Source organism: Chiloscyllium plagiosum, chromosome 18, assembly GCF_004010195.1.
Source record: "Chiloscyllium plagiosum isolate BGI_BamShark_2017 chromosome 18, ASM401019v2, whole genome shotgun sequence".
NCBI classification, from domain to species: domain Eukaryota; kingdom Metazoa; phylum Chordata; class Chondrichthyes; order Orectolobiformes; family Hemiscylliidae; genus Chiloscyllium; species Chiloscyllium plagiosum.
This window is the reverse complement of record NC_057727.1, coordinates 40,171,184-40,183,936: the sequence shown is the minus strand read 5'-3', so window position 1 is coordinate 40,183,936 and position 12,753 is coordinate 40,171,184. Positions and strand designations below refer to the sequence as shown.

The following is a 12,753-nucleotide window of genomic DNA, read 5'->3' as shown; positions in this document are numbered from 1 at the left end:
CATTCATGTAGAACTCTGAGCTCAAAAACTGCATGAAATCATGTAAAACTCCGTTATCTCACTTTTTAGATTAGAATCGATCTAAACATCATGGCATAGACAGAGAACACAGGGGGCTAACACCTTCAATGTATTGTCTAGCTATCACCATTGTTTACAGCTAACCTGAGGATGCAACTTTCTTAAAAAAGGTTTTGTGATTTACACATGAAAGAAGTGAAACTATCATGGTATTCAACAGATGAAAGACTTAACAGACAATCAATTTTTCAACGTTTAATTTCAGTTGCATCACCCTGTAAATTTTTGCGATAAATTCTATGTGTTAGGATTGAGCCCTCTACTATTACTTGATGAAGGAGCGACGCTTCGAAAGCTAGCGTGCTTTCAATTAAACCTGTTGGACTATAACCTGGTGATGTGTGATTTTTAACTTTGTGCACCCCAGTCCAACACTGGCATCTCCAAGTCATTGTTTCCACATCAAAGTCATACACCAAGGTGCCTGAAAAAATATTCTGAAACTTAATTTTGAAAACTTGATGGCTACTGAGGAGTTATTGGATTAGTGACTTGTATTTGCCATATTCACCAGTCACACGAAATACCTCATTAGGCCAAACTTGTCGGTGACAACTCTCCTCATGTCACTCATAAGAATCCAAAATCTCATTTGGGCTAAGTATGATTTGCTTGGTTTCCATGTCAACAGCCCCCAGCCATTGTAATTCTACTCTTCTCCCCACTGCCTGCCTGTTTAATTATCTTTTCTCCTGATGATAGGATTTAACCTATCCTTCTGTATGTTGTCTAAGCAGCTTTATTTTATTTCCAAACATAATACCATTAAGTGCTATTGACTATCCAGTACCATCCAGTAACACAATTCCTGTCTGCTCCTAATTTGCCTTCCAATCCTGTTGACCTCTGACTTCCAAACAGGATATTTTAATTCGTTAAAGGCACTGCATGAACTGAAGTATTAAATTTTGAAAGTGGGAGAGAATAAGGGATTTTGAAAGAATGACATGGTTCCATATTGGTAGCACCTTTAGCTGTGAAGTGCAATGTCAAAATGTCAGTGAAGTATTTGAGAAGTGTACTCATAGTAATGTTGACAAATGATTATGGGCACAGGAAGCTCCCTCACAGAACAATGTGATAGTGATCAGTTGATCTGTTTTCTGATCAGTGATTAAGTGACACATATTGCCCTGCTTTTTGTCAAAACAGTGCCATAAATCTTTTATTTGTGGCTGATTGAGGTGGATCCCCATTTAGTGTTTCATCTGAAAGTATCATTGACAGTGCAGCATTTTGTCAGTATTGCACCAGAATGTAAACTTGGATTATATGCTGAAGTGCAACTTTAAAGCACAGCTGTCGCATGGCAAAGTTCTTGAATTTAGGGTAAAATGGTTGAAAGTGTGACACTGATGATGAAAGGCAGCAGACAGTAGACCAGATTTTTAATTCATTCACAGGATGAGGGCAATGCTGGCTAGGCCAACATTTATTACCCATCCCTAATTGTCCAGAGAGCAGTTAAGAGTAAAACACGTTGCTTTAGGTCTACAGTTATATTTCATTCAGACCAGGTAATGGCGTCGGTTTCCTTCTTTAAAGGACATCAGATGGGCTTTTCTTAGAATCATAGAATCCCTACAGTTTGGAAACAGGCCCTTAAGCCCAACAAGTCAACACTGACCCTCTGAAGAGTAACCCACACAGACCCATTTCTCTATCCTATATTTACCTGTGATTACCTCTGAAGAGTAACCTACACATCCCTCAACACTATGGGCAATTTAGCATGGCCAATTCACTTAAACTGCACATCTTTGGATTGCAGAAGGAAACCCACGCAGACGCAGGGAGAATATGCAAACTCCACACACACAGTCGCCCGAGGCTGGAATTGAACCCGGGTCCCTGGCGCTGTGAGGCAACAGTGCAAACCACTGAGCCACTGTGCCGCCCTAATTCTGAAAAATCGATAATCATTCAGTTCTTAATTCCAGATTTTCATAGAAAATTCGAATTCCACCATCTTAAAACCCAGGTCCCCAGAGCATTACCTGGGTCACTGGATTAACAGTCCAGTGATAACACCGGTAGACCATCACCACCCCTTAGAGAAAAAGGGCTGCATGAGTTAACAAAGTACCTCTATGATAAGAATACAGAACAGATATAACAGAACCGAATGAAGATCCATGGGATAGCATGGTGCCTAAGTGGTTAGCACTGCTTCCTCACAGCACCAGGGACCGGGGTTCGATTCCAGCCTCAGGTGACTATAGTGTGGAGTTTGCACATTGTCCCAGAGTCTGCATAGGTTTCCTCCAGGTGCTCCAGTTTCCTCCGGTCAAAGATGTGTAGGTTAGGTGAATTGGCCATGCTAAATTGCCCATAGTGTTCAGGGATGTGTAGGTTAGGTGCATTAGTCAGGGGTAATATAGAGTAATAGGGTAGGGGAATGGGTCTGAGTGGATTACTCTTCAGAGGGTCGGTGTGGATTTGTTGGGCCTAATGGACTGTTTCCACATTGTAGCGATTCGATGATAAGCTACATGAGTACATGTATCAAAATGTCCCTGTTATTGTTCAGACCCAAATAAGATCACAGTATTGGGCTACTATCTTCAGTCTCTGGTAGTAACTTTATAAATCATATTTAGCATGATGTTGTTGTTCTGTTGGATGGTGAACATGTTGGTTCCAGAAGTAAATTAAATTGAACCAGCCACCAACAGTCAGATGCGGCTGGTTTCTGAAGTGAATATTGCTCTGGTCATTCTGAAGAATATGCTACAACTCCTATCATTAGCATGGAATGGGGCCTGTTTCTTCAATGATGTATGTTTTCCCTGTTGCACAGCAACTAACTTTGTAACCTTTCTGAATGAGACTTCGAAGTTTGCTTCAATTTAAGTTTGGTTGTTTGCTTGGGCTGAGGTGTGGTTGATTCTCAACTGAGAGTTACACCCAACAGAAACTGTTTGGGGACTGCCTGAGCTGGTTTCTGTTTGAGTCATAAAACCAGGAGGACAGAACTGGCTGGGTTCTACTGCAATGGTAAAAATGTATTGATCTAAAATAACCTCACTCCCTCACTTCTCAGCTTGACCTTTCCAGTTGGAAACCTTTCTCATCTGACATTATTTACCAACCTGCTGGACGGATTGTTTACCGGGGAGTGTGGCTTTCATAGGTAAGGGATCAAAGTAAAAATATCTCTGATGAAAGTGAAGCCATATTTATATTATATTAAAACTGTAGTTTCGGAAGTATGATGATTTGTACAAGTTATCTGGTTCTAAGGTAGAATTTAACAACTAAGTTTGAAGAAAAGAAAGAACTTCAAACAAAATAACACTTTGTCCCATCCAGTAGGAATAGGATGAGGAAACACCACGTTACCTGGTAATTAATTGAACTGTTTTGGTAATTTTCAGTGAACAAGTGTCGGACAAGATACCAGGCGATTACTGCTCCTTCTGTACTTGCATGAGATGTATAAAATCCTCTTGAATGACCATAAAACTTGTTTAAGTATCTCACTTGAAAAGTAATAAATATAAAGTTTGACACTTCTTCATTATTCGACAGAAGTATCAGCTTAGATTGGGTTCAAGTCATAGGCGAGAGTTTAGCCGACAATTGTTACATCCTGAGGTGAACGTGCTATCTGTGCTTCATGTTGACACATATGTATTCATGTTAAATCTGTTACGTAAATGGGGAATAATTCTTCATTGAAAGTATATTCATTTCACTCACTCACTTTGTCAAGCAATTTACAAGCAGCTTAAATTGAGCCTTGGAGAATCATAATGCATGTGAGGAACTGATGAGCCTCTGATTTTTGAATCTGTAGTAATACAATTTTAACACCGTGCAGTGGATGAATTTTGAATGGATTACGTGTATGGAATGAGTTGCCAGAGGAAGTGGAGGAGGCTGATACAATTGCAACATTTAAAAGGCATCTGGGTGGGTATATGAATAAGGAAGGGTTTGGAGGGATATGGGCTGGGTGCTGGCAAGTGGGATTAGATTAGGTTGGGATATCTGGTTGGCATAGACAAGTTGGACTGAAGGGTCTGTTTCCGTGCTGTACATCTCTATGACTCAAATAATTCAGATTAATGATTTGCGCCACTTCTATATTAGTGATATGTAGTTGCTGGTAGACCATTCTTGAGGAGTTAATATTAATAAGTTTATCCTGACAGCAGAAGTGTAAAGGTAAATTTTTAATTTGTCACCCAGGTGTGAAGCTGGTATTGTTGACTGCCTGCTTACTGTTAAAACAGTTCAATTTTCAATTCCATAGAAGGCATGTTAAAAGTCTACCCTGTAGACTATTTTATTTTTGATTCTACAATTCTACTAGTCAGATAAGAAAGCAAAATATTAACAATGTAAATTTGGTTCATGGATATCAGGTTAGCAGATGCTTTTTCAAAACTTACACGTTATTGATAAAATTGGTGAAAATACATTGGAAAGTAAATTCAACATACATCAAATATCTTACCTTTCAGAGGAAGTTGCGGTGTATGGATAATGTCACACAGGCTACTGTGATGGAAAATGAGTTTAAACCACGACAAGGCAAATGGTGAAATTTGAATTCTATAAAAAAATCTTGTTAAAGTTGGTCCGTTGGTGACCATACAACTATTGTTGCTTGTTGTAAAAGTCATCTTCTTCACTTTAGAGAAGGATTTCTACCTTTCCTGGTCAGTTCTACATGTGACTCCAGACCCACCGTAATGTGGTTGACTCTGAATTGACATTGGTCTATTGGGGATGGTCAATAAATTCTGGCCTAGCCAGCAATGCTCACATAATTATACATTGTACCCCTAGGTACCTTTCTACATTTACTTACAATATGTGTTTTTGTGTAAAACATTTTCTGGTGACACAGCCCTCGGGTTTGAGAGGGGCTCCAACATCTTGGTGTACTGCAGCAGAAGGCCTGAATTTACATAGTTATTAGAATTTGATCTGAGATCTAGCTAGTGTAAACGCGATTTTGGATGTAGGACTGAATGGCAGTTGGCCTTATTATCAGACAGCACCAGTTTGGTGGTGGAAAGAGGAAAGCATTGTTTGATCTGCTGAAATTGTGAGGACTGAAGAAGATTTGAGATCTAATATTTAGCTGAGCAAAGAACACTGATTGTAGTATGCTGAAAGTTCAAACAAAAATTGTGGTGCAAGCAGTTCATTTGCAAAGCTTTTATCAATCAAGCCTATTAACCATTTATGTAAAATGCAGCAGTCGATTCAAACCAGACCTGCAATCTACTTCAACACTTTTACAGTCCTTTTTACATGTAATAGGTTTCAGTCTATGGTTCAATCTGTTTTATCTTCAGTACAGAAAGAAGCAATTATTAATGTCCTTTAGGGAGTGAAACTGCTGTCTTTCCCTGGTCTGGTTTACATGTGACTCCAGACCCACAGTGATGTGGTTGATACCTAACTGCCCTCTGGGGCGGGCAATAAATGCTGACCTGGCCAGTGGCACCCATAATTAATTATTTGTGTGTGTGTGTGTGTGTGTGTGTGTGTGTGTTTGGGGGGGGAGGGGAGGGGCTGTATTTGTGTGTGTGGGTGTGTATACCATCTTTACAGTAATGGTGGATACTTAATGGTATGGACATGTTGGGTGTTTTGTGATGTCAGTAATATCATTGTCTTATCTGTAGAATTTCAGTGATAAATATAGGTGGAAAGAATATTATTAATAACGAGTAAGTTCACTGACATTAATTAAAGTAGCAGTTAGGAAAGGACCAATTGGAAAACAATGAAATATGCAAAGGGGTGTGTTTGGAGATAAATTAATGAATGAACTGAAACATCTGCTCAGAAAGAAAAAGGTTTGGGAACAGTGAAAGGACAAAACAATTATGGAAAAAAAAGAATGATTGTGTGAGAAAACAGATTAGTAACTGAAAGGGCTTAAATTTTAAAGTAGTGAAACATAAATTTAAGATTTGCATGGAAGGAGACTAATATTCTGGTAGGGAGATTTGTTCGAGCTGCTTGGGAGCTCTAGGGGGAGGGAACCAGGGAGATGGTAAGGAAAGTGATCAATCTGGGATTGGTACAGGTGAGAAAAAAAGTGAGCCAAACAGTCAGAGGCAGGCAGGGACAAAGCAGAGGAATGATAAGTTAAACTGCATTTATTTCAATGCAAGAGGCCTAATGGGGAAGGCAGATAAACTCAGGGCATGGTTAGGAACGTGTAACTGGGATATCACAGCAATTACAGAAACATGGCTCAGGAATGGACAGGACTGGCAGCTTAATGTCCAGGATACAAATGCAACAGGAAGAATAGAAAGGGAGGCAAGAGAGAAGGGGTGTGGTGTTTTTGATAAGGGATAGCATTACAGCTGTACTGAGGGAGGATATTCCCGGAAATAGATCCAGGAAAGTTATTTGGGTGGAACTGAGAAATAAGAAAGGGATGATCACCTTATTGGGATTGTATTATAGACCCTCTAATAGCAAGAGGGAAATTGAGAAACAAATTTGTAAGGAGATCTCAGCTATCTGTAAGAATAATAGGGTGGTTATGGTAGGGGATTTTAACTTTCCAAACATAGACTGGGACTGCCATAGTGTGAAGGGTTTAGCTGGAGAGGAATTTGTTAAGTGCGTTCAAGAAAATTTTCTGATTCAGTATGTGGATGAACCTACTAGAGAAGGTGCAAAACTTGACCTACTCTTGGGAAATAAGGCAGGGCAGGGGACTGAGGTGTCAGTGGGGGAGCACTTTAGGGCCAACAACCATAATTCTATAAGTTTTAAAATAGTGATGGCAAAAGATAGAACAGATCTAAAAGTTGGAGTTCTAAATTGGAGAAAGGCCAATTTTGACGGAATTAGGCAAGAACTTAAAACTCTGACTTGGGGCAGATGTTCGCAGGTTAAGGGAAATGCTGGAAAATGAGAAGCTTTCAGAAATGAGAAAATGAGAATCCAGAGAAAGTATATTCCTGTTAGGGTGAAAGGAAAGGCTGTTAGGTATAGGGAATGCTGGATGACTAAAGAAATTGAGGGTTTGCTTAAGAAACAGAAGGAAAAATATGTCAGGTATAGACAGGATAGACTGAGTGAATTCTTAGAAGAGTATAAACGCAACAGGAGTATGCTTAAGAGGGAAATCAGGAAGGCAAAAAGGGGACATGAGATAGCTTTGGCAAATAGAGTTAGGGAGAATCCAAAGGGATTTTACAAATATATTAAGGACAAAAGGGGAACTCGGGAGAGAATAGGGCCCCTCAAAGATCAACAAGGCGGCCTTTGTGTGGAGCTGCAGGAGACGGGGAAAATACTAAATGAATATTTAGCATCAGTGTTGACTGTGGAAAAGGACATGGAAGATATAGAATGTAGGGAAATAGATCGTGACATCTTGAAAAATGTCCAGATTACAGAGGAAGAAGTACTGGATGTATTGAAATGCATGAAAGTGGATAAATCCCCAGGATCTGATCAGGTGTACCCTAGACCTCTGTGGAAAGCTAGGGAAATGACTGCTGGGCCTCTTACTGAGATATTTGTATCATCGACAGTCACAGGTGAGGTGCCGGAAGACTGGAGTTTGGCTAACGTGGTGCCACTATTTAAGAAAGGTGGTAAGGACAAGCCAGGGAATTATAAACCAGAGAGCCTGACCTTGGTGGTGGGCAAGTTGTTGGAGGGAAGCCTGAGGGACAGGATGTACATGTGTTTAGGAATGCAAGAACTGATTAGGGATAGTCACCATGACTTTGTACGTGGGAAGTCATGTCTCACAAACTTGATTGAGTTTTTTTGAAGAAGTAACAAAGAGGATTGATGAGGGCAGAGTGGTGGACATGATCTATATCAACTCAGTAAGGCATTTTACAAGGTTCTTCATGAGAGACTGGTTAGCAAGGGAAGATCTCATGGGATACAGGGAGGTCTAGCCATTTGGATACAGAACTGGTTCAAAGGTAGAAGACAGAGGGTGGTGGTGGAGGGTTGTTTTTCAGACTGGAGGCCTGTGACCAGTGGAGTGCCACAAGGATCGGTGCTGGGTCCACTACTTTTCATCATTTATATAAATGATTTGGGTGTGAGCTTAAGAGGTACGGTTGCTATGTTTGCAGGTGACACCAAAGTTGGAGGTGTAGCGGACAGCAAAGAAGGTTACCTTGGATTACAACGTGATTTTAATCAGATGAGCCAATGAACTGAGGAGTGGCAGATGGAGTTTAATTTAAATAAATGTGATGTGCTGCATTTTGGGAAAGCCAATCTTAACAAGACCTATACACCTCAAAGGTAAGGTCCTAGGGAGTGTCGCTGAACAAAGAGACCTTGTAGTGCAGGTTCATAGCTCCTTGAAAGTGGAGTCACAAATAGATAGGATAGTGAAAAAGGTATTTGGTATACTTTCCTTTATTGGTCAGAATTTTGAGTACAGGAGTTGGGAGGTCATGTTGCGACTGTACAGGACATTGGTTAGGCCACTGTTGAAATATTGCGTGCAATTCTGGTCTCCTTCTTATTGGAAGGATGTTGTGAAACTTGAAAGGGTTCAGAAAAGATTTACAAGGATGTTGCCAGGGTTGGAGGATTTGACTTATAGGGAGAGGTTGAATAGACTGGGCTGATTTCCCTGGAGCATCAGAGGCTGAGGGGTGACCTTTTAGAGGTTTATAAAGTCATGAGGAGCCTGGAAAGGATATATAGACAAGGTATTTTCCCTGGGGTGGGGGAATCCAGTATTAGAGGGCATAGGTTTACGGTGAGGGGGAAAGATACATAAGAGAACTAAGGGAAACTTTTTCATGCAGAGGGTGCTGCATGTGTGGAATGGGCTGCCAGAGGAAGTGCTGGAGGCTGGTACAGTTGCAACATTTAAAAGGAACTTGGATGGGTATATGAACAGTAAGGGTTTGGAGGGATATGGGCTGGGTGCTGGCAGATGGGACTAGATTAGGTTGAGATAGCTGGTTGGCATGGACGAGTTGAACTGAAGGGTCTATTTCCATGCTGTTCACCTCAATATCTCTGTGACACTTAAATGAAGAAATATCCTAGTAATAGTCCCTGTCTCAAACCACTCGTTTTGTGAAAAGATTTTTTGCTTCTTTTACAAACTACTTTAATCTCTTAAATCTTTCCCCTCTTGTTCTTGGACCTTTCATAATTGGGGACATTTTCTCCCTATTTACTCTGCCCAGACTACTTATAATTTGAAATTCTTCCAACAGGTTTCCTTCTGGCCTTCACTTCTGCAAGGAATAAAGGCCCTGACCTCTCCAATCCATCTTCTTGTCTGAAATTTCTCATTCCTGGAGCTCTTTTTATAAATCTCTTTTGCAGTCTTTCTAATTCCTTCACACCCTTTATAAAACGTGGTGACCAGAGCAGAATACAATACTTATTGCTGGGACTGACATTTTACTGTTGAGTCAAATTGAGAACGCTAAGTGGATCATGTGACTTGTTCAGAATTTTGCCTGACAAGTTTTTGTGGCTCTCTTGTTAAAGGCTAATTCGGGTCCGGATTGTCATTTTCCGAAGAAGGTATGAGGTATTCCGCCTTGTTTCTTGTTAATAATTCCCAGGACAGACTGCAAGTCTTCAAGTTACAGGGAGTCACTGGAAATGTCAAATTTTGTTAATAGTCTACTTCAAGCTGCCTATTTAATTTCATTGTAGAATAGAGTTAAGGTTTTAAAAGGTAGTTACTCAACATTTACACCTGAATACATAGAATCATAAAATCTTTATGGTGTGAAAAGAGGCCATTTGGCCCATTGAGTCTGCGCCAACTCCTAAAAAGCTTCGTTCCAAACCCAGCCCCATACCTTATTTCTGTAACCCCCCCATGTCCTATGGTTAATCCACCCAACCTACACATCCCCAGACACTAGATGTCAATCCATCTATGCATCTTCAGACTGTGGGAGGAAACCGGAGCATCTGGTGGAAACCTACACAGGGAGAACATGCCAGCTCCACACCCCCCCATGTCCTATGGTTAATCCACCCAACTTACACATCCCCAGATACTAGATGTCAATCCATCTAGCATCTATGCATCTTCAGACTGTGGGAGGAAACCGGAGCATCTGGTGGAAACCTACACAGGGAGAACATGCCAGCTCCACACAGACAGTCACCCGAAGCTGGAATTGCACCCAGGTCCCTGGTGCCATGAGGCAGCAGTGCTAACCACTTAGCCACTATTCTGTCTTTGTGATATAAGGCCCATGTGATTGACTTTGCCCTGGAGATGGGCTTTGAGAGGGGAAATAGGCCATAGAAAGCCATTGCAGTGTTGGTTTGCAAGGTTTTGTTCAAGATATCCCTGCACCTCACAGGCAGGTAAGGTTGCATGACCCTGGAGAGACAATAGCAGCCAATCTCTGTTGTCCACCACACAGAATGAAGGTGGAATATGTGCTCACTTTGACTCTATCTGACTTGTTGAGCAATTTTTCACATTTGTAGGAAGGTGGTAATGTTGTAGGTGTATTAGATTAGATTAGATTAGATTATTTACAGTGTCGAAACAGGCCTTTCGGCCCAACAAGTCCACCCCGACCCTCCGAAGAGCAACCCACCCAGACCCATTCCCCTACATTTACCCCTTCACCTAACACTATGGGCAATTTAGCATGGCCAATTCACCTGGCCTGCACATCTTTGGACTATGGGAGGAAACCAGAGCACCCGGAGGAAACCCACGCAGACACGGGGAGAATGTGCAAACTCCACACAGACAGTCACCCGAGGCGGGAATTGAACCCGGGTCTCTGGCGCTGTGAGGCAGCAGTGCTAACCACTGTGCCACTGTGTCGCCCATTGAATTGGCTTAGTTAGGGCTGCAGTTTTGAGAAGAGTAACTGGATCTGAATTGTTGGCTCTGCTTCCTCTCCACAGATGTTGGCAGACCTGCTGAATTTCACCAGCAGTTTCTGTTTTAGAATCTACCTGCCTCTGCCTTAAAATAGATGTAATGACCCCACCTCCACTGACTCTGAGACAAAGTTCCAAATTCGCACAACCTTTTGAGAGAAGAATAATTCTTCCATCTCTGTGCTAAAAGGGTGACCCTGAATTTTAAAACAATGTTCCCCCTAGTTCTGGACTGAACCACAAGAAGAAACATCCACATCCACCCTGTCAACACCATTCAGGATCCTCTATGCTTGAATCAAGTCACTCTACGCTATTCTAAACTCCAGAACAAATGAAGGATATCCTTAAATGTGGAGCTGGACTGCTCAGGGATGAGTTCAGAAAGCCCTGGTTCTTAAAAATGGCAGAGGAAATTTGGAACAACACTGCATCCATCCCAACCCCTGAAAACTCTGCTGAAGTTAGGTCAATTCGAAATTTCAAAACTGGCATTTTATTTTCTTTCAGAAAGCATATTGAGGGTCATGGAACTAAGATGATGCCAGAAACTTAAAGATCAGTCATGATCAGAGGAACAGGCTTAAGAGGGTTATGGTCTCTTCTTGTTCTAATGTAATATACGGAACGTTCACTTAGTCTTCCAAAAATAATAAATGATCCCTGGTTTCTGATCATAAATATTGATCGAAAATGTTCACATTTCTAATGCGTTTTCTTTGGTAGAGAGCATCTGAGCTCCTACCAAGTTAATTCCTTTACATCTCATTGTTGTCTTTGTTTCTCAGTGTTGTTGTAAAGAAAGCAGACAGGTTATTGGTTGAGGTATAACTCTTCTTCAGGAATAAAAATGTAAAACTTTTTGAAAAGTTGACAAGGAACGCTAAAGAGTAGGAGGTAAGGAACTGTGATCCATTCCATTCTCCTTCCATTGAAATAGATGAAGTCAATGGACTGGTGTTTCTGTGATAAGTGTATCTATTCTCTTTTTGGTAGGTCCTCTCTCCTCTTTCAAAAGCAGGCCCTTGCTTATATTTCAGATCTCGCTTCTGATTCAGAGTTTGTGATGTTGATTGGTCTATCTATGTCTCTTACGTAAATGCTGGCAGTGCATAGAACCACTAGAGGTCTGATGGGAAATGACAGTGAAGTCACTGGGCCAGTAACATCAAAATCGTTATTGTGCTGAGCTGAGAGATGTGAAGGCTAATAAAACACCTACGTTCACCCAACTGAAATCAGTTTGTTTATCACAGACCAAGGATCAAAACTGGTATGACCCCCACCAGCTTGTGCAGGAGTTTAATAATTTTGTCAATTTTTATATGAGGGAAGAATTTGGTGTTGAGCATATTTTAAGTTTGGAATACATATCCCGCAATTTTTGCAACAGCAATCATTTCATAATAGCTATAAGGACTGACCCGGCTTAATTAAACTGCCAATGGGTACTATTTCCTTGTGCTTTAATAACACTGTATGACAACTGACAAATGACAATGAACAATCTTGCATAGACTTGCATAGACTTTGAAGGATGATTATCAAATTATAGATGAGTGCCTTCTGGGAATATTTTTATTCATTCATGGAATGTGAATATCATTGGGCCAGTATTTATTTCCCATCCCTTGAGAAGGTGGTGGTGAACTGCTTCCTTGAACCAATGCAGTCCACTTGCTGCAAGTACACCCACAATGCCATTCAGGAGGGTGTTCCAGGTTTTTGACCCAAAAACACTGAAGGATTGGCAATGTATTTCTAAGTCAGGATATTGAGTAGCTTGGAGAAGTTTTAAAAGGGAACATTTAACAGTAAATACTA

General features: G+C 41.0%; 1 protein-coding gene across 6 annotated transcripts in view; it reads left to right on the top strand.

Moving 5' to 3' along the window:
• magi1b (membrane associated guanylate kinase, WW and PDZ domain containing 1b) overlaps window positions 1–12,753 on the top strand; it is a 453,246-nt gene that overhangs the window by 171,386 nt on the left and 269,107 nt on the right. The gene's annotated exons all lie outside the window — the stretch shown is intronic.